Source organism: Hyla sarda, chromosome 1 (genome assembly GCF_029499605.1).
Source record: "Hyla sarda isolate aHylSar1 chromosome 1, aHylSar1.hap1, whole genome shotgun sequence".
Lineage (NCBI taxonomy): Eukaryota > Metazoa > Chordata > Amphibia > Anura > Hylidae > Hyla > Hyla sarda.
Genome location: NC_079189.1, coordinates 435,820,804 through 435,847,631, shown reverse-complemented (window position 1 = coordinate 435,847,631; position 26,828 = coordinate 435,820,804). Strand labels below are relative to the sequence as shown.

At 45.0% G+C, this 26,828-nt stretch overlaps 1 protein-coding gene across 2 annotated transcripts in view; it reads left to right on the top strand.

Annotated features, from left to right (window-relative positions):
• SLC2A11 (solute carrier family 2 member 11) overlaps positions 1 to 26,828 on the top strand; it is a 116,452-nt gene that overhangs the window by 48,076 nt on the left and 41,548 nt on the right. The gene's annotated exons all lie outside the window — the stretch shown is intronic.

Below are 26,828 nucleotides of genomic sequence, written 5' to 3'. Positions count from 1 at the left end.
ATGGGGGGGCAGCGGCAGGTGTATGTATGATGTGTGCATATGTATGGTGTATATCAGTGTTTCCCAACCAGGGTGCCTCCAGCTGTTGCAAAACTACAACTCCCAGCATGCCCTGGGCAGTTGTAGTTTTGCAACAGCTGGAGGCACCCTGGTTGGGAAACACTGGTGGATATGTATGGTGTGTGTGTATGATGTCTATGTGTGATGTGTGTATAATGTCTAAGTGTGATGTGTGTATGTAATGTATGATGTGGGGTGGGCAGCGGCAGGTGTATGTATGATGTGTGCATATGTATGGTGTATATGTATGGTGTGAGTGTATGTAATGTATGATGTGTGTATGATGTCTATGTGTGATGTGTATGTAATGCATGATGTGTTTATAATGTCTATGTGTGATGTGTATGTAATGTATGATGTGTATATGATGTCTAAGTGTGATGTGTGTATGTGATGTATGATGTGGGGTGGGCAGCGGCAGGTGTATGTATGATGTGTGCATATGTATGGTGTATATGTATGGTGTGAGTGTATGTAATGTATGATGTGTGTATGTAATGTATGATGTGGGGGGGCAGTGGCGGGAGTGTGTGTGTGTGTATGATATGGGGGCAGTGGCCATTGTATGTAGGATATGTGTATGCATGAATGTTTTGTATAGGAGCGGACTGTCACATCGGGAATTAGGGCAGTTGTACCATCTAATTTTATTTATTTTTAGTGGCCCCCGCACTAAATTGCACCCCCAGAATCCCACCCCCCTTCATACTCACCCGACGACCAAGAGCCCCACGGATGCACACAAACACACCCAAACCAAAACTACAACTCCCTGCATGTTGGACCATAACCTAAATTGTAGAACTATAAAGTGCAACATGCTGGGAGTTGTAGTTTTGGTTCGGGTCAGCTGCAGAGCCATAGGCTGCATCAGGGCATGCTGGGTGTTGTAGTTACTAACTGCAATTCCCAGTATTCCTTGACACAGACTATGGCTCTGCAGCTGACACAAACCAAAACTACAACTCCCAGCATGTTACACAATAACCTTAACTGTAATACTATACAGTGCAACATGCTGCAACACCCACACAACCATAGGCTTTATCAGGGCATGCTGGGAGTTGTAGTTATCTAGTAACAAAATGCAACTTCCAGCATTTTCTGACACAAAATGCACCATATAAACTGGAGAAGCAGACCCCCCCCCCCCCCCCCTGCCCCACAGTAACACTTAAGTCCCTATTGAGACTGAAAAATAGTGATTAAAATATTTAAAAAAGTGCGTATATATGTGAATAAGCCCCTTTCCTAATAAAAGTTTCCAATTTTCTTTAAATAAAAATAATGTACAAAAATAAACATAAGTGGTATCGCTGCATGTGGAAATGTCCAGACTATTAAAATATAATGTTAATTAAACCGTACGGTGAACGGTGTAAATGTAAATAATAGTCCAGAATTGCTCATTTTTGGTCACTTCATATTAGAAATTTTTTATAAGGTGATCAAAAAGTTACATCTAGACTTTTCTGGGCTTGTCTCGGGTGTAAGAGGAGCTACAGCTCTCCCTCCGCTAATAGTCTGGCATGCTGCGATCACCTATTAACCATTAGATCACCGCTGTCAGCAGTGTCTAAAGGATCTTATATCCATCCCTGGTGGTCTAGTGGGGAGGATCAGACTATTTTGGTTGAAATTATTTCATCAAGCAGGACAAGTGGATTTTCTTGAGGGACAAGTAGATTGTGTTCCACTTTAGTCCCTTGGACAAGTAGTTTTTTTTTTAATTTCCACACCCCTGATTCATAGAAGAGACTCATACCTGCTGCTTATGCCAGTTGTGAAAGTTTATATCCTGGATTGTTTAACTGTACTTTAGGTTTATGTCTCCACCTGGCTTTGGTTGAATTTTTGACGTTCTCTTTGTTCTGACCTTGACTGCCTTTACTTCATTTATTAGCTTGTGCTAACCCAAGTTAGTTTTTGCTCTACTCTTTCACAATGCTTTTGACTGTCATTAATCAACAATTCACTCCCCTATGTTTTCTGCTTCTGTTCAACCATAAACCTGGGACTACACCGAGACTTCTAGAAGGGCTACAGATTGAGTTGAACTACCAAACTGCATCACATAGAGGGAGAGTCATCAAAACCTGTGCTGAGGAAAAGAGTTACCCATAGCAACCAATCATTTTTTGAAAAGGCCTCCGAAAAATGATAGAATTAATCTAATTGGTTGCTATGGACAACTCAGCAACTTTTCCTCTGGACAGGTTTTGATAAATCTCCCCCAAAGTATTTTAAAGGAGTAGTTCAGGGAACTGAACATTTTGGAGACTTATCGCTGTCCACAGGATAGAGGATAAGTGTCTGATCGCAGAGGGTCCGACCATTGGGAGCCTTTGCAATCTCCTGCACGGAACCCGGCTACTAAGTTGCCCTCTAAGCACCCTGGTCCCAACCTTCCTAGATAAGCACAAATGACGGCCCGCTCAGCCAGTCACCGGCTGCAGCTGGACATTGCTGCAGCTGGTGATTGGCTGAGTGGTCCGTCACTTGCATTCATCCAGAAAGTTGGAAGCCGCTCTACTTTAAGGACCTATAAATAGTAGGGGTTCCATATGGGAGATAGTGGGGGGTTCCAGTGGTCGGACCCTCTGCGAGGCCCATTTACACAGGCTAAAGGATGTGTAGGTGTCCCCCATCTATTCAGAAAATGTACACATTCAAAACAACCACTTCAGTAGCATATATTTTTACGCTATGTTCACACATAGGATTTGGTCAGTATTTTTAGCCAAGTCCAGGAGTGGAGCTGACATATAGGACAAACTACAATTGAAAGATTGACACTTTTTTTCTGAGTTTTAGGCCCACTCCGGGTTTTGGTTAAAAAAAAAAGTAACCAAAATACTTTGTGAGTAATAATCTCCCATTGTTTTGCATCTATAATTTCGGTGAGCGTGCATCATACCCGGTGGGTCCCCGTTGCTATAAGCAACCAGGACCCACAGCTAATGCTGGACATCGCCGATCGGGCTGATCCCCGGCATTAACCCTTTAGATGCGGCGATCAAACTTGATCGCCACGTCTAAAACTAAAGTAAATAATGCTGGTTAGCCAAAAACTACAAAATGACCCAAGAAGGGGCTAAGAGGCCAAAACAATATAATTAACCAAACCCCAAGGCCGCAACCTGGGGTGCAAACACCTCAAATTGCTCCCCCCTAAAATATAACTTTTAATAGTGTATATCTAAAAGGTAACAAATCCAGAAGGTGATGATTAAAAATGCAATGTCACATGGGAAAATAATATAGTTATTGGAGCAACATTACTCCAGTATTCAGGGCTCTGCAGAAGCCCAACTTCCCAATTGTGACACTAATTAAAACACAAAATTGCCGCCTCTACATGTTTCGCCGTCACCACGGCGTTCTCAAGAGGCAATATGTGGCAGTGCTGTTCAGGACTCTGGGAGATTGCGTTCTGGTATCAAGACTGTTACGCCGAGCGCTCCGGGTCCCTGCTCCTCCCCAGAGCGCTCGCAGCGTTCTCCTCTCTGCAGCGCCCCGGTCAGACCCGCTGACCGGGAGCGCTGCACTGACATTGCCCATGGGGATGCGATTCACATAGCGGGACGCGCCAGCTCGCGGATCGCATCCCAATCCACTTACCTGTCCCGGTCCCCGGCTGTCACGTCCTGGCGCGCGCGGCTCCGCTCTCTAGGGCGCGCGCGCGCCAGCTCTCTAAGATTTAAAGGGCCAGTGCACCAATGATTGGTGCCTGGTCCAATCAGTGTAATTAGCTTCCACCTGCTCCTTGCTCTATATTACCTCACTTCCCCTTCCCTGTATTGCTGGATCTTGTTGCCCTTGTGCCTAGAGAAATTGTTTCCTGTGATTGCCATACCAGTGTTTCCAGACCTTCTGCTATTACCATTGACTACGAACCTTGCCGCCTGCCCTGACCTTCTGCTACGTCTGACTTCGCCTCTGTCTAGTCCTTCTGTCCCACGCCTTCTCAGCAGTCAGCGAGGTTGAGCCGTTACCGGTGGATACGACCTGGTTGCTACCGCCGCAGCTAGGCCATCCCGCTTTGCGGCGGGCTCTGGTGAATACCAGTAGCAGCTTAGAACCGGTTCACCGATACGGTCCACGCCAATCCCTCGCTGACACAGAGGATCCACATCCAGCCTGCCGAATCCTAACAAAGACATTTCTGTGTCTACTGGAGATTATCTGAGGGATTGAGTTTTATTCCTGTTTGTTCCTGGAGTCTATGCAGACTCATCCGTTTCCCAGTCTTGTGTTCTGAACCTAATCTGTTTGTTGGTTATCGTTGTCCAGTGTGAACAGTGTCCTATATTTATATACCGTTTGGTTGATTTGATCTTTAGAGTTTGTTAGTGCATGCACTGATGATTAAGTACCCTGAATTAGTTTTTCCTCTGTGCTTTACCATTGGTCTTTAGTGTTCCTCTGTGCTAACTGTGATCTGCGTACTCTGAACTTTATCTGTTTTTGTTAGTTATTTTGGTCCAGTATTTATAGTGTATTTGTAATGTTCCAGTAAGTTTTCTGGCTAGTGACCGACTGTGTATTTTTATGTCTTTTTACGCCACTGCACTTTAGCGTAGGGAGGGACCGGCACCCAGTTTTCGCTCCATCGGTTAGGATATATGGGCAAGTAGGCAGGGAGAGTGTTTTTAGGGTCAGTTAAGGGCTCACTCTCCCTACCACCACCGCCCCCCGTCAGTCCTAACAGAATCATCCCCCTTTTCCCATTTCAAAAAATAAATATAAACATATGTGGTATTGCTGCGTGTGGAAATTTCCAAACTATATAAATAAAAAAAATATTGTTAGTTAAACCGTGCGGTCAATGACATACACGCAAAAAAATTCCGAAGTTCAAAATAGCTTATTTTTGGTGACTTTTTATACCATAAAAAATGAATAAAAAGCGATCAAAAAGTGCGAGCAAAACAAAAATGGTACCAATAAAACTACAGATCACGGCGCAAAAAATTAGCCCTCATACCGCCCTGTAAGTAGAAGAATAAAAAGATTATAGGGGTCAGAAAATGGCAATTTTAAACTTATAAATTTTCCTGCATATAGTAATGATTTTTTCAGAAGTAATACAAAATCAAACCTATATAAGTATGGTATCATTTTAATCGTATGGCCCTACAGAATAAAGAGAAGGTATTATTTTTACCGACAAATGTACTGCATAGAAACGGAAGCCCCCAAAAATTATAAAATTGTGTTTTTTCTTCAATTTTGTCGCACAATTATTATTTTTCCATTTTGCCATAGATTTTTGGGTAAAATGACTGATGTCATGAGCCATCATATGGATTTTAAGGTGCAAAATTGAAAAGGTTGTGATTTTTAAAAGGTAAGGAGGAAAAAACGAAAGTGCAAAAACTGAAAAATGCTCTTTCCTTAAGGGGTGAAAGGTGTATTCCAGGAACTTTTTTTTATTTGACTATGCTACAGGGGCTGTAAAGTTAGTGTAGTTCAAAATATAGTGTCTGTACCTGTGTGTGACGGTTATAGATGAGCATCTACAGAGAGCCTCAGAGAACCTCAATAGGGGTGTAGAACACTTTGCCTTAGGGTGTGTGCTGGGTTAGGGAAATAATACTGTTATTTAGTGTGACATGCAGATAAGAGGCATCCCTATTAGAATGACTGTCACAGAGCGGCACAATGACAGAGCCTGGAGGTGGAATCAGTATGAGGAGACCATATAGTGGTTGAATGACACAGCGTGGAGTTGGCTGCAACATATAGTGGCTGAATGACACAGCCTGGAGGTAGCGGAAGCATGAGGAGACCATATAGTGGCTGAATGACAGCGCGGAGGTTGCGGCAGCATGAGGAGACCATATAGTGCCTGAATGACACAGCGTGGAGGTGGTGGCAGCATGAGGAGACCACATAGTGGCTGAATGACACAGCCTGGAGTTGGCGGCAGCATATAGTGGCTGAATGACACAGCCTGGAGGTGGCAGAAGCATGAGGAGACCATATAGTGGCTGAATAACACAGCGTGGAGGTGAAGACAGCAGGAGGCGACCATATAGTGGCGGAATGACACAGACTGGAGTTGGCGGCAGCATATAGTGGCTGAATGACACAGCTTGGAGTTTACAGCAGCATGAGGAGAACATATAGTGGCTGAATGACACAGCCTGGAGGTAACAGAAGCATGAGGAGACCATATAGTGGCTGAATGACACAGCATGGAGGTGGTGGCAGCATGAGGTGACCATATAGTGACTGAATGACACAGCGTGGAGGTGGCGGCAGCATGAGAACATATAGTGGCTGAATGACACAGCCTGGAGTTAGCGGCAGCATGAAGAGACCACATAGTGGCTGAATGACACAGCCTGGAATTGGCGGCAGTTTATAGTGGGTGAATGACACAGCCTGGAGTTTGCAGAAGCATGAGGAGAACATATGGTGGCTGAATGACACAGCATGGAGGTGGTGGAAGCATGAGGAGAACATATAGTGGCTGAATGACACAAAGTGGAGGTGGCGGCAGCATGAGGAGACCATATAGAGGGTGAATGAAACAGCGTGGAGGTGGTGGCAGCATGAGGAGAACATATAGTGGCTCAATGACACAGCCTGGAGTTTGCAGCAGCATGAGGAGACCACATAGTGGCTGAATGATACAGCCTGGAGTTGGCGGCAGCATATAGTGGCTGAATTACACAGCCTGGAGTTTGCGGCAGCATGAGGAGAACATGTAGTGGCTGAATGACACAGCCTGGAGGTGGCAGAAGCATGAGGAGACCATATAGTGGCTGAATGACACAGCGTGGAGGTGTCAGCAGCATGAGGAGACCATATCGTGGCTGAATAACACAGCCTGAAGTTGGCAGCAGCATATAGTGGCTGAATAACACAGCCTAGAGTTTGCGGCAGCATGAAGAGAACATATAGTGGCTGAATGACACAGCCTGGAGGTGGCAGCAGCATGAAGAGAACATATAGTGGCAGTATGAGATAGCTTGGAGCTGGCATCAGCATGAGGAGAACATATGGAGGCAGTATGAGACAGCTTGGAGCTGGCATCAGTATGAGAACATATGGTGGCAGAATAAGACAGCTTGGAGCTGGCATTAGCATCAGGAGAACATATGGTGGTAGAATAAGACAGCCTGGAGGTGGCAGCAGCAGCATCAGGAGTCCTGAAAGTGACCCGTTGACAGATTGGTACGGTGATGAAGGTGGGTGAAAAAAGGAGAACTTGGCATCAGATGTGTGGCATCAGGCAGGTGGCAGGATTAGAACAGTAGCTGAGGCAGGTAGGCAGAAGAAAACGGTCTCTTTTGTAAAAGTGTTAGTGTGCACAAGCAAGTATTGAGGATATGCATTATGTAAAACTTAACTTTTAATAATATGCTTAGGATAAAATATATGGACCCAAAATGTTTTTTTTTTAAATCAAACAAAAGTAAAGTTGTGCAAAAAACACCATGTGCCACTTACACCACCAAGTATTTATTTGATGCAAAGACCTCTAAAAGGTGGAAGGGAACAACGTATGGTCCATTGTAACCAGTGGGGAAAAAACTTCCCCTGTAAGGCCCTACTCTCACCCTATTAATTGCCTTCTTGGCAAGTGTTACTCACCCTAAAATGGGTGGCCCCACACAGGAAACTCTCTCTATTTCTACCTAAAAACCCTGGGAAATGGCAGTGTTTGTAGGGGAAAATAGGGAGAGGTTCCTGTGTGGGGTGACCCTTTTTAGGGCGAGTAACACTTGCCAAGAAGGGAATTAATAATGCAAGAGTAGGGCCTTATAGGGGAAGTTTTTACCCCCACCGGTTACAATGGACCATACGTTGTTCCCTTCCACCTTTTTAGAGGTTTTTGCATCACATCAATACTTGGTGGTGTAGGTGGCACATGGTGTTTTTTGCACACCTTTCCTTTTGATTGATTTCAAAAAAAGTTTTGGGTACATATATTTTATCCTAAGAATATTATTAAAAGTTAAGTTTTACTTAATGCATATTCTCAATACTTGGTCTGATGCAGAGGAATGTCTGTAACTGGGGAACAGCACCTTAAATATGTTTAGCACTATCCATATTTGTGAATTGTTGGTGTGGCACCATGGTCAATCTACTCTGATGCATTAAACATTGGTGGATGGAAATCCTGGCTGACCCATGCCTGATTCATCTTCACAAAGGTCAGTCTGTCAACATTTTTGTATGCCACCACCTGCTGGTTTAGGTCCTGCTCCAGGTCTACCTGTTGCTGATGGGTTGCTTCACTATGCGGGTAAAGAAAGCTACTCATCAGTGACTTTTGACTCAGGCTACTGCTAATGGAGATGGTACTGCTCCTGCCACCCCACCCTCCTCAGCAGCCATGGCAGTGGAAGGTGAGCGCAGAAGGCCCCCCAAGTCAGACCTGCGAGAGGATGGATGATGGCGCAGATAGGCATCGGCCAACAGACTATGTAGGATGTCTCTGTAGTAGGTCAGTTTGTCCTCCCTCTCACTGGGTGTAAAAAAGGCCCCCATTTTGTGCGGGTAGCGAAGGTCCAATAAGGTGGAGAGCCAGAAGTCATCCCGCTGCAAAATGGTGACAATTTGGCGGTCACTACGCAAGCAAATGAGCATGCATTGTGCCATTTGTGCAAGTGACTCAGAGGGACTCCCTGCCTCCATCTCCACTGCATGCTGTGCTCCACAGTGCCCCTCCCCCTCCTCCTCCTCCAGCTCAGCCCCCACAGGGCTCATGTGGCCGTGAGATCTAGGTGCCATGTCTCCAGAGCCCTGACCAGCCATTGTTTTCCACACGTGTTGTAGTAGATGAAGCAGTGGAATGATGTTGTTCATCCTGTAATCCTGGTGACTGACAAATAATTAGGCTTCCTCAAAGGACCTGAGCAAACGGCAGGTGTCTCATATGAGCTGCCACTGGTTGACATTGAAGTTACACAGGGGAGTCCCCCTATCCGCTTGGATGATCGAGAAATCGGTGATGGCTTTTCTCTGTTCATATAGTCGGTACAACATATGGAGGGTGGAATTCCAACGGGTGGAAACCTTGCAAATCAGACTAGTTGGGGGATGCTGTTCTGACGCTGCAGCTCAAGGAGGGTGTGCTTTGCGGTGTACGAGTGGCTGAAGTTCATGCAATGTTTCCTTCCCATTGTTAGGATGTCTTGCAGATGGGGGAAAACGTCAGGAACCGCTTAACAACCAGATTGTACACGTGTGCCATACAGGGTGCATGTCTCAGGCTTCCTTGTCGTTGTGCTGGCAAGATGTTCTTCCCCTTGTTGGTCACCATTTCCAGTTTTCTTGGAGTAAGCCATGATTAGATTTCTTGATGAATGACTTTTAGCAGTTCCTCCCGTGTGTGACTCCATTCGCTAAGGCAAACCATGTGAAGAACAGCGTGACACCGCTGTGCCCTGCACACATGGTATGCTGGAGGGGCACTGAGACTTGTCCGTGTAGTGGAGGCTGAGGACACGATGGAGGATGAGGAGGCGGAGTCGCACACTGTCACAGGGCAAACGGCCTGAGAGTGGAGGCCTGGAGGCAGAAGCGACGTGACCTGTCCAAGTTGCTGTTGTGGCTGTGCAGGAACCACATTCACCCAGTGGGCCGTAAAGGACATGTATTGTCCCTGACCGTAGTTACAGCTCCACACGTTAGCACTGCAGTGCACCTTGGTACACACCGACTGGCTCAAGGACAGGCCCATCTTCTGTTACACAAAATTGTGCAGGGCTGGTACTGCCTTCTTCGCAAAGAAATGACTGCTTGGGACTCTCCACCTCGGCTCGGCACAAGCCATCAGTTCTCTGAAAGGTGCAGAGTCCACCACTTAAAAAGGGAGGGACTGCAGCACCAGCAACTTGGACAGGAGCACATTCAGCTTCTGCGCCGTTGGATGAGTAGGCGCATACTGTTGTCTCTTGGACATGGCTTTGCCGATGGATTGCTGGCGGAATAACTTGAAGTAGGAGGAGCAGGTGCATCTGGAGCAACAGAAGATGGGTATGACACACAGCTCCCTTCGGCTGAGGTGGTGGAACTTTGGCTGGCTGAAACAGGGAGCGGGCTGGACCACCACATTAGAGCCACAGTTCTCCCAGGCCGCTTTATGGTGATGCTGCATATGTTTACACAGGGCCATGGTGCCAACCTTGGGACCAGAGGCGTAGCTTGTAGCTTCGGGGCCCCGATGCAAAATCTCCAACAGGGCCCCATATGCCAATTATTGCACTGCTCTCTTATGAGACAGATGTGCTTTGGGGCTCCCTTAGGCACCAGGGCCCCGGTGCGACTGCTACCTCTGCTACCTCTATAGCTACGCCCTTGCTTGGGACCCTGGCCACGCTTCACCTTCTGCCGACACATCTTACATGTGGCCAGGTTAACATCCTCCCGATGCTTGATGAGAAACTGCCACACTGGCAAGTAGCTGATTTTCTGCTACTGCTGACGACTCCAGGAACCCCTGTTCCACTACCTCCTCGAAAGGTAGGCTGACGAGAAGCAGGTGGTCTACCCCGGACAGGTTTAGCTCCAGACTTTCCACTTCTGCCACCATGCTGACTGCCAACCATGCTTGCTGGCTCAGCTGCTGCCTCACGGGAAAACTGCAACCCTCTTTTCTCCGATCTGCTTCATCATCATTGAGTTGTGTCTGCACAACTGATATCCTCCTCAGGTTCCTCAACAGTGTCTGCTTCAGGAGCCTGAACACTCGCAACACAACCACCCATGTCACTCTCCTCATCACTACTTGCCCGCCTAGCGGAGGAAGCGGTGGATGTCTCCTCCACTTCTTGACTGGGCAGTAGCTGCTGACTGTCCCTAGTAGATCGTCCTCACTAAATAGTGGAGCTGAACCCACAGCATAAGATAAGTCTGTAAGGGAGGGAACAGCATGGGACAGAGGCAATGGGAGGACAGGGACTGCTCCCGGGCCATGCCAACTGAGGGTTGTATCTGAGGAACCTACCGACTGTTGACTGGGGGTGTCAGATGTCACTTGTGATAAAGTGGATGACCGTGTTAACCAATCGATGACGGCAGATGGGTTGCTGGTCGAGACATGACCGCTAGCTGATATCGGGAGCTCAGGCCTCTTGCTGCGACTTCTGCTGCCACTCACCCCTAGTCTGCTGAAACCACTTCTCTGCCTGACATACTTAGTGCGCATATTAAGGGAGTATAATATGCCCCCCCCCCCCCCTACGCTTAAAACAGTATTTGTCTACAACACCAACAGGTGTGTACTTTTGGCTGGCCTTTCACAGTACCTAGGCCCTTAAGACTTTAACAGGAACTAAATATTATACCACTTAGATGTACATATGTGGTATGCACTTATGAGGGGAGGACAATGCGCTCCAGTACGCTTAAAACAGTATTTGTCTACAACACCAGCAACTGTGCACTTTTGCCTGGCCTTTGCAGTACCATTACCATGCAGTTGAAAAAGGCTGTATTGGCCGAACGCGTGCTGAATTTATGTATGCATATCTTGCGTGAATAAAAGAAATACTTTTCAGCAGAAATTTGGTGTGCCGGGATTTCATCACCTCTATTGGACATACCCTATCCCTGGCACCCACTTGAGTCTACAGTGCCGACCTAACTACTTTTGTGGATTGCTACTCCCTAAGGTTCGTGCAGGTAGTTGGAACAGATGTCTTCTATACTATCCTTCAGTGAAGATGAAGCATCGAGGATAATTTCCCAGATGACCGCATCTGCAGAGTTTTTAGAAACTCCTGCTAACGAGCTAAAAAGGAGAGCTTTGGAGAGAGAGTCACGCCAACTACTGTAATATGAGCTTCATAATACAAAGTTGGCTGAATATCACCGCCTGGAATGGATATTGCAAGGATCTACGACCTACCTTGTTTTCTGAAGAGCAGATAATTGCAAGGACTTTGAACATATTCTAAATAAGTGCTCACTTGGTATTATCGTTCTGACTGTGAAATGATTGCAGAAAGCCATCACCGATACTAAGAAGGAAGTGGATGCAATAACTTTACAGTTACAAGACTCTTTAAAGATAGAGGATTTCACCACAATCAAGACCGATTTGGACAAACAAATCAAAAATCTTTGCAAAGAACTGGAAGAAAGAAAAAGGAGGAAATTTCTAAGAGACATCGAGGATTACCTAACAAACAGGATCTACGGATGGCAGGAACCCACCGCTTCTTCTTTGTGAGGAAATCCCTCCTACAATCGAGAAGGGTATTCATCTTCCAGCTCGAGCAACTATGCCAACATTCGCCACAACAGATGTCCTTTTTTACAGAGAGGAAGAGGATGCCAAGGAGAAGAAGAGGCTGCCATCATCGGCGAACCGGGAGGCCCAGTGATAACCAGTTCCCCGGTAGGATTGACTCTTTAGTTACAAATATATCATCTAGATGCCTATCTTCAGAAGAATTTCTAGCACTCCAGAAATGTCTCTCATTTAGCCCAGTCCAGAAACTGGAAACTTTCCAACTTGACATAGACTTGGAAAGATTTTTCCATCTGATCAGACTAAAAACGTATTTTTTGGGAGAGGCTTCAGTCTGGGATTGCAACATCTACTAATTTGAACACAGTGGGGAACACTATGACTTTGGAAGGTTTGAATCTGCGACTCTGGAGTAGATACAATGCACCAAAATTATACCACTTGGTGGAGACTTTTGTGAATTTAGTTAAAATGGATGTCGATAAATTAACTAAAGACATACAATGTGGGAAATATCCAGTATATAATAATCTATCCACACTGGAAAGACGAGCACTTGATTCACTCTCTGCCGGCAGGAATATTACAATAAAATCAGCCGATAAAGGCGGATCTAGAGTGGTTATGGACACAGTAAAATACAAGAAAGAAATTCTACGTCAGTTGGCAGACAGTGAAACATATGACAAAGTGGAGAGAGACCCCCTGCCACATATTCAGAGTCTTATCACTAAATCAATACAGAAATACAGGGGTCTGAAGTGATTGAAGAGAAACTAGCTACTTACCTACGGAATGAAAACCCTATCACGCCCGTATATTACATACTATCTAATATTCACAAGGGGTAGACCAACCCCGCGAGTCACCCAATTGTTGCCTCTACAGAGTCTATTTTGTCACCACTTTCTATCGTTTTGAAAAAAATCACTCACACCTTGGGTGAAAACCACCCCAGCCTTTCTCCTGGATACTTCAGATTTTCTCAAGACTATACAAATGGTGACTGGGATTACAAATGACACCTTACTAGTAACCATAGATGTTGTGAGTTTATACACATCAATTGATCATAGCAAAGGGATCGAAGCAACAATGTGGTTGCATGAAGAAAGTGATTATACCACACCACAAAATAACTTTTTGGAGGACATGTTGAATATAGTTCTGCGGGAAAATTACTTTCTTTATGAGGATTCTTTCTTTCAGCAACAGCGAGGCATGGCGATGGGGGCGAATGTGGCCCCTCCATATGCTAATGCATATATGGCATTTTTTGAGGACCAATATGTGTATCCCAATAATCTATTTCAAGAACACTCTAAAATATAGCGTTGATATATAGACGACATAGTATTCATATGGGAGGGGCCTCATTTGTCATTGATGGAGTTTTTTGACTATTTAAATAATATTAGACCTGAATTAAAGTTTACTCTGACACATGATAAAAATAACGTCAGCTTCCTGGATACATTGCTACAGAAGGGGGTCTATGCACAGGGGGTCTATGCACAGTTCTATTTAGGAAATCTACAGACAAAAATAGTTTACTCCACTTCACGAGCGCCCACCCCCAGCTGTAAATAAATCAATCCCATTATCACAGAAACAAAGCATCACAAGAATTGTTAAGGACCCCACCGTAAGGGAACAACGATTATAAGAATTAGATGAAAAGTTCAGACAATGGGGCTATCCTGAAAAAACTCTGAATGTGATCCCCCATATCAGGGAAGAGGGAACCCCCAGATCGAAACAAAAATCCAACCCTTTTGTCAGAACTTTTCATCCATTGAGCTACAAGATTGATAAAAATGTAAAGGAACACTGGCACATCCTCGGTAGATCTTACCCAGAGGTGGAGGAATTTACCAGTGCTCCACTGATCTGTAACAAAAGAGCCTCGAATATCAAGGATAAATTAATCCGAGCGGACGTAGGTAATACAAAAAGATGGGCACATATCCATGCCTGAGTTGTGCCCAATGCAGCAATGTAATGAAGAATAATAAAATCACTCACCCCCACTCTGGTAAAACCTTCCCGATTAACAGATTTTTACATGCCAGTCAAAAATTTTTGTTTATTTAATCAAGTGTCCGTGTGATCTCCTATACGTTGGGGAAACTACCCAGCATGTGGGGGACCACATTAATAGACATAAATCAAGTATTTGTTGCAAAAAGCTATTACTGCCGATCCCCAACCATTTTCATACTAAGAATCACAACATCGCCAAACTGTAATATCAAGTGATTGATGAGGTAATTCCGCCATGGAGAGGAGGAGATATTTAAAAATTACTAGCCCGTAAAGAAGCCTATTGGATTCATAAACTGGACATTTTGGAACCTCGCAGCCAGAACCGTGACTACGAATTATCTAATTTAATGTACTGAATAATATGCCATATGTATATATTTACCTCTCTCTCCCTATAGTTGCAATGGCCGGCTTAAAGCACCACTCCCATTACTACAGTCTTTAACCTCTTAAGGATGCAGGGTCACGCCGTCACGCCGTTACCCTGCGTCATACCGGGTCGGTCCCGGCGACTAATAACAGCCGGGACCCTGGGCTAATAGCGCGCGGCATGGATCGTTGTGCTGCGTGTTATTAACCATTTAGACACATCTAAAATGAAAGTGAAAGCTTCCCGGCAGCTCAGTCGGGCTGATCAGGACCATCGCTGTGAAATCGCAATGTCCCGATCAGCTAGGATGCCTTACCTGCCTCCGTCGCGTCCGATCGGGAATTGATTGCTCCAAGCCTGAAATCTTGAGCAATCGACTGCCGATAACACTAGCAGATCAGTGTGTGCAGTGTAATAAGGGGGAGATATAACACTGCAAAAAAAAGGTGTGGAAAAGTTTAGAAAGATCATTTAACCCCTTCCCTAACAAAAGTAAGAATCACCCCTTTTCCCAATAAAAAAAAACTGTGTAAATAAAAATAAACATATGTGGTATTGCCGCATGCGGAAATGTACGAACTATAAAAATATATAATTAATTAAACCGCACGGTCAATGGCGTACACGCAAAAAAAATTCCAAAGTCCAAAATAGTGTATTTTTGGTAACTTTTTATATCATGAAAAAATGAATAAAAAGCGATCAAAAAATCCGATCAATATAAAAACGGTACCGATAAAAACTTCAGATCACAGTACCGGCCCGTACGCGGAAAAATAAAAAAGTTATAGGGGTCGGAAGATGACAATTTTAAACGTATGCATTTTCCTGCATGTAGTTATGATTTTTTTTTGAAGTAATACAAAATCAAATCTATATAAGTAGGGTATCATTTTAACCGTATGGACCTACAGAATAAAGATAAGGTGTCAATTTTACCGAAAATGTACTGCGTAGAAACGGAAGCCCCGAAATGTTCCAAAATGGCATTTCTTCTTAAATTGTGTCGCACAAAAAAAAATGTTTCCGTTTTCCTGTGGATATTTTGGTAAAATAACTAATGTCACTGCAAAGTAGAATTGGTGGCGCAAAAAATAAGCCATAATATGGAATTTTTGCTGCTAAATTGATTTTTAGAATGTGTTGAGGAAAAAATTAAAATGCAAAAACTGAAAAACCCTGCGTCCTTAAGGGGTTAACCCATTCATAAAATGTGTCATGCGTCTTTCATCATACTGGGACTGTTGCATCACACAGGGGGAGGTGGTCTGGGAATGTTCGATGACGTGTTCTGTGAGCGTCTGACGCATAAATAGTGCCTTTTTCTGTACCATTGCCATGCAGTTGAAAAAGGCTGTGTTGGCCGGAACGTGTGCTGCGTTTATGTATTCATATTTTGCCTGAATAAAACTTTTCAGCAGAAAATTGGTGTGGCGGGATTTTTTCACCTCTATTTCACAGTATCTTGGCCCTTAAGACTTTAACAAGAACAAAATGATACACCACTTAGATGTGATATGCACTTTTGAGGGGAGGACAATGCGCTCCAGTAGGCTTAAAACAGTATTTGTCTACAACACCAGCAGGTATGTACTTTTGGCTGGCCTTTCACAGTATCTAGGCTCTTAAGACTTTAACTGGAACAAAATAGTACACCACTTAGATGTACGCATGTGGTATGCACTTATGAGGGGAGTACAATGCGCTCCAGTACGCATAAAACAGTATTTGTCTACAACACCAGCAGGTGTGTACTTTTGGCTGGCCTTTCACAGTATCTAGGCTCTTAAGACTTTAACTGGAACAAAATAGTACACCACTTAGATGTACATATGTGTTATGTACTTATTAGGGGAGGACCATGCGCTCCAATACACTTAAAACAGTATTTGTCTACAACACCACCAGATGTGTACTTTTGGAGGGCCTTTCACAGTATCTAGGCCCTCAACCCTTTAACGACAATGGACGTAAATGTACGTTATGGTGACGTGGTACTTAGCTCACCATGATGTACATTTACGCGCCGCCATGATCGCGAGCACCGGAGCGGCGCTCGCTATCAGCAGCCAGGGACCGGCCGGTAATGGCGGATATCCGAGATCGCTGCCATTAACCCCTCAGATGCCGTGATCAATACAGATCATGGCATCTGCGGCAGTGCGGTACTTTGAATGGATGATCGGATCACCCGCAGCGCTGCCGCGGCGATCCGATCATCCAGCATGGCGGCCGGAGGTCCCCTCATCTGGCTCCGGCCGTCTCCCAGGGTCTTCTGCTCTGGTCTGAGATTGAGCAGATCAGAGCAGAAGATCACCGATAATACTGAGCAGTGCTGTGTCCTATACATAGCACTGAACAGTACTGTATTAGCAATCAACTGATTGCTATGAATAGTCCCCTATGGGGACATAAAAAGTGTTAAAAAAAAGAAGTTAAAAATGTAAAATAAAAAAGTAAAAAAATAAGAAAAATCCCCTCCCCCAATAAAAAAGTAAAACGTCCGTTTTTCCCATTTTACCCCCAAAAAAGCGTAAAAAAAAAATAATGAATAGACATATTTGGTATTGCCGCGTGCGTAAAAGTCTGAACTATTAAAATATATTGTTAATTATCCTGTACGGTGAACGGCGTAAACGTAATTTTTTTTTTTTTAAAGTCCAAAATTGCAGCTTGTCACATTTTATTCCAAAATTTTTTTATAAAAAATGTATTAAAAGATGAATCTAAGTAAAAGCTACAGATCATGGCGCAAAAAATGAGCCCTCATATTGCCCCATATACGGAAAAATGAGAAAGTTATAGGCGGTCAAAATAGGGCAATTTCAAACATACAAATTTTGTTAAAATGGTTTGAGATTTTTTTTAACCAGTACAATTATAGAAAAGCATATAATCATGGATATCATTTTAATTGTTTTGACCTACAGAATAAAGGAAACATGTCATTTTTACCGGAAAGTGTACAGCGTGAAAACAAAACTTTCCAAAATTTGCTAAATTACGGTTCTCTTTTCAATTTTACCACATAAATAATATTTGTTTGGTTGCGCTGTACATTTTATGGTAAAATAAGTGATGTAATTACAAAGTACAATTGGTGACGCAAAAAACAAGCCCGTATATGGGTCTGTCGATGGAAATATAAGAGAGTTATGATTTTTAGAAGGCTAGGAGGAAAAAACGAAAATGCTAAAATAAAATTGGTCTGGTCCTTAAGGCCAAAATGGGCCTGGTCCTTAAGGAGTTAAGACTTTAACAGGAACAAAATGGTACACCACTTAGATGTATGTATGTTGTATGCATTTGAGGGTAGGACAATGCGCTCCAGTACGCTTAACACAGTATTTGTCTACAACACCAGCAGGTGTGCACTTTTCGCTGGCCTTTCACAGTATCTAGGCCCTTAAGACTTTAACAGGAACAAAATAGTACACCACTTAGATGTAAGCAAAGGTTAAACTTCATAGAGGTCAATACGCTTTTAGTGTTCTGTTTACCCTAACTGGCTGGCTACTATTAGCTTTTCAGTTGTTGTACACACACGTCTACACCTAAATGTAATGTAATGTACTACACCCAAAATTGCACTCTCTCTCTCTCACTGTCACTCCCTTACCTATCAGTGCTTCTAGGCTGGATTTGGGCTTGAGATGAATCGCTGCTGTAAATAGGCTTTTCTGTGAAACACACTGCTCTCTGTCCCTTTCTGCAATTGAATGCTGATGCAACTGGGAGGTGAATCGCTGCTGTAAAAATGCTTTTCTGTGCAACACACACTGCTCTATGGACCTCTCTCTCTGCAATAGCATGCTGATGTGACTGGGAGGTGAATCGCTGCTGTAAAAATTATTTTGTGTGCAACACACACTGCTGTCTGTCCCTCTGTCCCTCTCTCTCTCTCTGCAATAAAAGGCTGAAGTGACTGGCCGCAAGATTGCTGCCGATTATATAGGGCTGTGACATCATAGGGGTGGCTGGCTACTGATAGGCTGCACCCTGCATGTGATTGTTACGTCGAGCGCGCCGGGTCCCTGCTCCTCCCCGGAGCGCTCGCGGAGTTCACCTTCTTGCAGCGCCCCGGTCAGACCCGCCGACCGGGAGAGCTGCATTAATGTTACCGCTCGTGGCTCGCATCCCGGTCTCCTTACCCGTCCTGTTCCCCGACGGCTCAGTCCCAGCACGCGCGGCCCCGCTCCCAAGGGCGCGCGGGCTCTCTGCGATTTAAAGGGCCAGTGTGCCACTGATTGGCGCCTGGCCCAATTAGTGCTCACACCTGTGACCTCTCTTTATAACCTCACTTCCCCTTCCCAGTATTGCTGGAACTTGTTGCCTTGTGCCAGTGAAAGCGTTTCCTTGTATGTCCCAAGCCACTGTTCCAGACCCTCTGCCGTTGCCCCTGACTATGATCCTTGCTGCCTGCCCTGACCTTCTGCTACGTCCGACCTTGCTCTTGTCTAATCCCCTATACCGCGCCTGTCTCAGCCGTCAGTTGGGGTTGAGTAGCTATCGGGTGGAACGACCTGGGGGTTACCTGCCGCTGCAAGTCCATCCCGCTTTGCGGCGGGCTCTGGTGAAAACCAGTAACCCCTTAGACCTCATTCCCCTGGTACGGCCCACATCATCACCCCACTGACACAGAGGATCCACCACCAGTATCCTCACAGTATCCGGATCCTGACAGTAGATCCGGCCATGGATCCCGCTGAGGTCCTGCTGCCAGTTGTCACTGACCTTACCACGGTGGTCGCCCAGCAATTTCAACAGATAGCGCAACAAGGACAACAGCTGACCCAACTTACTGTCATGCTGCAACAACTCCTGCCACAGCTTCAGCAACCATCTCCTCCGCCAGCTCCTGCACCTCCTCCGCAGCGAGTGGCCGCTCCCAGCCTCCGCTTGTCCCTGCCGGACAAATTTGATGGGGACTCTAAACTATGCCGTGGTTTCCTGTCTCAATGTTCCCTACACTTGGAGATGATGTCGGACCAATTTCCCACAGAACGGTCTAAGGTGGCTTTCGTGGTTAGTCTCCTGTCTGGAAAGGCCTTGTCATGGGCCACACCGCTCTGGGACCGCAATGATCCTGTCACTGCCACTGTCCAGACCTTCTTCGCTGAGGTTCGTAGTGTCTTCGAGGAACCAGCCCGGGCCTCTCTTGCCAAGACTGCTTTGTTGAACCTTGTCCAAGGAAGTTCTTCTGTGGGCGAATACGCCATCCAATTTCGTACTCTCGCTTCTGAATTATCCTGGAACAATTAGGCCCTCTGCGCGACCTTCAAGAAAGGCCTATCCAGCAACATCAAGGATGTACTGGCCGCACGAGAAATTCCTGCTAACCTGCATGAACTTATCCATTTGGCCACCCGCATTGACATGCGTTTTTCTGAAAGACGCCAGGAGCTCCGACAAGAGAAGGACTTTGTTCGCACCAGGCGATTTCTCTCCCCGACTCCTCTCTTCTCAAGTCCACTGCAATCCGTTCCTGTGCCTTCTGCCATGGAGGCTATGCAAGTGGACCGGTCCCGCCTGACCCTACAAGAGAGGACTCGCCGCCGTAATGAGAATCTATGCCTGTACTGTGCTAGTACCGAACACTTCCTAAAAGACTGTCCTATCCGCCCTCCGCGTCAGGAAAAACGCACTCCGATTCCGCACAAAGGTGAGACAGCTCTAGGTGTGAACTCTGCTTCTCCACGTCTTACTGTGCCTGTGCGGATTTCTCCTTCTGCTAACTCCTCCTTCTCAGCTGTGGCCTTCTTGGATTCCGGTTCTGCAGGAAATTTTATTTTGGCCTCTTTCGTTAATAGGTTCAACATCCCATTGACCAGTCTCGTCAGACCACTCTACATCTCTTCAGTTAATGGAGAAAAATTGGATTGCACTGTGCGTTACCGCACAGAACCCCTGTTAATGTGCATTGGACTGCATCACGAAAAGATTGAATTTCTTGTCCTACCCAACTGCACCTCTGAAATTCTCCTCGGCTTGCCGTGGCTCCAACGTCACTCTCCTACCCTTGACTGGACCACCGGGGAGATCAAGAGCTGGGGTTCTTCTTGTCTCAAACAATGCCTCACGTCTGCTCCCGTCAGTCAAACCCCTGTGGCTCCACCAATACCAGGTCTTCCCAAGGCCTACCAGGACTATGCCGATGTTTTCTGTAAAAAACAAGCAAAGACTTTGCCACCTCATAGGCCTTATGACTGCCCTATTGACCTCCTTCCTGGTACTACTCCACCCCTGGGCAGGATCTATCCTCTGTCCGCCCCTGAGACTCAAGCCATGTCTGACTACATCCAGGAAAATTTAAAGAGGGGATTCATTCGCAAGTCCTCATCCCCTGCCGGAGCGGGGTTCTTCTTTGTTTCGAAAAAAGACGGTACCCTACCGCCATGTATTGACTACCGCAGTTTAAATAAAATCACCATTAAAAACCGCTATCCCCCGCCTCTAATCTCAGAACTCTTTGACCGCCTTCGTGGCGCCAACATCTTCACTAAATTGGACTTAAGAGGCGCATATAATCTCATTCGCAGCAGGAAAGAGGATGAGTGGAAAACCGCATTTAATACCAGAGACGGACACTTTGAATATCTTGTTATGCCCTTTGGACTCTGCAACGCCCCTGCAGTCTTCCAGGACTTCGTTAATGAAATATTTTGGGACTTGTTATATACCTGTGTTGTGGCTTACCTGGACGACATCTTGATTTTTTCCTCTAGTCTAGAGGAACACCGTCGTCATGTTCGCCTAGTGCTCCAGAGACTCCGCGAAAATCAACTGTATGCCAAAATGGAGAAATGTCTCTCGGAATGCCAATCTCTTCCCTTCCTAGGTTGCCTAGTCTCTGGCCAGGGACTTCAAATGGACCCAGACAAACTGTCAGCGGTTTTAGATTGGCCACGCCCTTCTGGACTCCGTGCTATCCAACGCTTCTTAGGATTTGCCTTGTGCCAGTGAAAGCGTTTCCTTGTATGTCCCAAGCCACTGTTCCAGACCCTCTGCCGTTGCCCCTGACTACGATCCTTGCTGCCTGCCCTGACCTTCTGCTACGTCCGACCTTGCTCTTGTCTAATCCCTTGTACCGCGCCTGTCTCAGCTGTCAGTTGGGGTTGAGTCGCTATCGGGTGGAACGACCTGGGGGTTACCTGCCGCTGCAAGTCCATCCCGCTTTGCGGCGGGCTCTGGTGAGAACCAGTAACCCCTTAGACTCCGTTCCCCTGGAACGGCCCACGTCATCACCCCACTGTCACAGAGAATCCACCACCAGTATCCTCACAGTATCTGGATCCTGACAGTGATTAAGGGTCATCCCGCCTTCCCAGGATTCCTTGCCCCATCTCCTCACATGCGGATCTGCCCTTTTAGATGCCCTGGAGCCTGGACCGCACTAAATGCAGTTTAATGAAGCAATTTGCGCAATCAGATCGCGGCGATGTTCGCATTTGTTGCAAATCGAATTTTTGATGAAATTTGTAGCAAATTCGGATTAGTCAGATTCAATTTGCTCATCCCTAGTGAAGGTGTTCTCGCAATTCTTCTGTGATTATCGCCCCAATATTTATTTTTAACAGCATACAAAATTACTCAGGTCTCAGGTTTTCCCAGGTTGCAGTGCATCGAGATACGACCTCACTAGTCCTGCTTCAATGGGTGGAGCAAAAGCTGGGTGGGAGAGATCATTTTGCAACAGCTTTAGGCACCCTGGTTAGACAAAACTGGTATTTTGAATGGAATTCAACAAATTTGTGTTTCAATGGGTGGGGTGGCTGATGTATTGGAGTAAGGTAAGTGACCTCACAAGGGATCATGGGATATGTAGTTTATAAAACTACAACAGGAAATACCCAGTTCACAAAAAGATCACCTCAGCATTATGGTAATCTCACAACAAAACCATTTAGCCCCAAGATAAGCACAGATCCTTCCTAAACATGTCCATTGCTGTCTGGCAGGTGAGTACTGAAATCCCCTTAAGGTGGATAACCCCTTTCAAATTAAAACCATTTGCATTGTTGAATAGCTTTTTATTTTAGACGCATTGAAACAATTACAAAATTGCTTCCTGGTCTGAGCTTCCTGAGCAAGGTGTATGTTTAAATGTCAGTCTCTAAACTAATCTGTTACTATGTAGTCATCCTGTTAACCTAAAGGTAACAATAATTAATGTTGTGAATGGATCACAAGGACATGTTCACATGAGATAGATTTGCCGTAGCACATTGAGACCAAATCCATGTCGGATTATTGAAAACTGTTTGGCCATAAAAAGGGAGCATATGTCACCACATATTTTACCGTTGCCAATACAAGAGGTAATATTCAAGGTTATTGTCATGAAAGGGGGATGGGAGAAGGGAGTAGTGAGCCCTAACTGTCCCTTCAACTGCTGTCCCTCCTTATTGCCTATCCGCCCTAAACGAGAACGGATCCTTTACTGTGCTAAAGTCAATGTTCGTAAGAGTCAAACAAAACAAACTGTACATGTTGGGAAACAAGTCAGAAATGTAACGGGAATACTACAAAGCTACAAACAGATATACCAGGCAGGATATAGCATTCTAAAAAAAACAAGGAAAACATTAGACACCCCTCTCCAATCAGGGAGGGACATCAATACTAAAGGCAAATAGGCTCCTGGCTAGCGGGCACACTCACCAGTGTGAACAGGATACTAGCCTAATAGGAAACAAAAATCCTAAATACAAGCAAACACGGGTACAGACACAAGACTAACTCACTCCTAGATAGATGGATTAGCACAAGGCTCAGAACAGGATTCTATCCTAGGAGATCCAGGATCAAACAAGGTCAAAACAGGACTGACAAACGCACAGAGAATACAGACTCAGGAAACACAAAGCATATGCAGAAGAAACAATACAAGAATACTAACACCCGACAAAGGTACTAAAACAAAGCAGGCTAAAATCTAGATATCAGACAGGACAAATAACCATGGTTAAAACTCAGGATACATGTGTTCAGACAGACATAGTGAACATAATGCAAACATAGTCAGAGTAACAGGTGTAATTACCAGCCCAGAGCAGCACCTGAAGTGGCCTTATATACACTCCAAGTGCTGAGGTTAACGCTTCCTAAAGTAAAAAAAGAAAAGGTATGGCCACCATGCCATTGTAGTTTGTTTCTGGTCCCAAATTGTCTGTTTATTTCCGCACTGTGATGACGTCCTGTCTCTCTATCAGCTGGTACAGGTGGGGAACCAGGCTGTAGTAGAAGATCGCCGATAGTACTGATAGAATAGTACTGAACAGTACATAGCAATCTATTTAATGCTATTAATAGTCTCCTAAGGGGGCTTACAAAGTGTAAAATAAGTGTAAGAAATGTTTTTTTTTTTTTAAAAAGACGACCCAAATAAAAATATAAATCACCCCCTTTTCTTTTTTAAAAAAAGGATGTCATAAAAAATAAAATAACACTACATATCTAGAATTGTCACATGCGTAAATGTCCAATCTATTAAAAAATATACTGTTTATTATCCTACACAGCGGATATCCGAAATGTAAAAAAAATACCAAACACCAGAATTATATACACTCCCAGAGCTGAAGAGCTGGAAGGTTAACTCTTCCCCATAGGCGTGCGCAGCCTATTGCATTAGAGTGTGCACCCTAAAGCACAAACTCACGCTGCACGTGTATATGTCCGCCATTACCGGCGGGTCCCTGGCTGCGATCAACAGCCGGGACCTGCCGCACATGATCCGGGCATCGCTTCCATGCCCGTGGTTATGCTTAGGACGTAAATGTACGTCCTGGTGCGTCAAGTACCAGGTCATCAGGACGTACATTCACGTCCTTCATCGTTAAGGGGTTAAATGGAACTTAATAAAAGGTATATTTTATCATATGGAAGGTCCCTATTCAAATCAGTGCCTATAAGGTATGTAGGTTGGTTTTTAGCTAGCTAGGTCAGTTGGTAGCAGGTGGATTGGTAGTTGATAGCTAGGTAGATAGCATGTAGGCAAAGTCAGATCACAATACACAGTGTCACTTCACACTTTGTATGTTTAGTTCACAAATAGAGCAACTGATAGTCACTTCATGCAATCATAGATGCAGAGCCTCTAGTGTTATTCAAAGTGCATATATAATTAGGTGTTACTGTTTCACATTTTGTGTAAACTGCACATTCATAAACATAAGATGCATAACTTTGATGTCAGGACCCTTGTATAATTGCACAAAGTCCTGTGTATTACATGGGGTCCCTATATTAGCACCAGGTAATGTATTCACTGTTCACGTCCCAACACTGCGCTATTGCATTAGTGCCCCTCACTGGTGGCCCGTGAAGCGATATTAGAAGAATACACGCTACAACGTGATCCCTGATTAATTAAAGCATGTAGGATCACCTATGGCAATGTGAACGGAGCCCAAATACTTGAAACCAGCTACCACTACCTAGGAAACAGCGAAGTGCAATGGCATAGTGTTATACAATCTGCAGCCTAGGCATAACAAAGGAAGCTGTGTACATGTGTGGATTAGGAAATGGAGTGAGGGGCACTAGTGCAATAGCGCAGTGTTGGGACATCTGCAATAAAGTGAACAGTGAATACATTACCTGTTGCTAATATAGGGACCCGATGTAATACACAGTACTTTGTGCAATTATACAAGAAGGGTCCTGACATCAAGGCAAAGTTATGCATCTTATGTTTATGAATGCGCAGTTTACACAAAAAAAAAACCAGTAACACCTAATTATATATGCACTTTGAATAACACTAGAGCAGTGGTCTTCAACCTACGGACCTCCAGATGTTGCAAAACTACAACTCCCAGCATGCCCTGACAGCCGTTGGCTGTCCGGGCATGCTAGGAGTTGTAGTTTTGCAACATCTGAAGGTCCGCAGATTGGAGACCACTGCACTAGAGGCTATGCATCTATGATTGTATGAAGTGCACTCCATCAGTTGCTCTATTTGTGAACTAAACATACAAAGAACATTAAATAACATATAAATGGACTGCAAAATAAAGAGCAGTAATAAAAATTCATAGAAGTAACTGCATAATAGCGTGTCTATGTGAAAAGGGTCCAGTAGAGCAGTGTTTCCCAACCAGGGTGCCTCCAGGTGTTGCAAAACTACAACTCCCAGCATGCCTGGACAGCCAAAGGCTGTCCAGGCATGCTGGGAGTTGTAGTTTTGCAACATCTGGAGGCACCCTGGTTGAGAAAAACTGCAGTAGAGTAAGTGTGAAGTAACACTGTGTATTGTGACTAAAAGCCCCCCCACCGGGTCACACCCCACACGATTCCCCATCCCAAAGTACCAAAGAAAATAACAAAAAAAACTCACCTAGTCCCACGCAGCGATCTCCAGAAGAGCCGGGCCGCGTTCTCTCTTCTCCACAGTGCAGGCGCTGATGATTGACGTCATCGGCGCCTGCGTCTGGGAAGAGGTCACGGCCTTCTCTGAACTGTGTGCGCACACAGTTCAGAAGCTCCGGCCGTGAGTGACCAGCTATAAATGCCTCCCTGGGTTAAATAGACCCAGGGAGCATATAATACAGCAAAGTCTGCGGGCAGAACTGCGGAGGATTACCCCATGATCTGTCCCCCTGCATGATTTTCTGGGGGGATGTGTCCCCCCGATTCCTACGCTCCCTGGATATCCCGAATTTGACAGGAGCCTGGGCTTGATTAGGGTGTGCCCAGGCACACCCGGCACACCCTGTGCGCACGCCTATGCTCTTCCCAAAGTATAAAAAAGAAAAGGTACGGCCACCATGCCATTGTAGTTTGTTTCTGGTCCCAACTTGTCTGTTTATTTCCACACTGTGATGATGTCCTGTCTCTCCATCAGCTGGTACAGGTGGGGAACCAGGCTGTACTAGAAGATCGCCGATAGTACTGATAGCATAGTACTGAACAGTACATAGCAATCTAATTAATACTATTAATAGTCTCCTATGGAGGCTTACAAAGTGTAAAATAAGTATAAATATATACAAAGACCACCCAAATAAAAATATAAATCATACCCTTTTTTTCATTTAAAAAAGAATGTAATAAAAAATAAAATAGCACTACATATCTAGTATTGCCAAATGCGTAAATGTCCAATCTATTAAAATATAATATTTATTATCC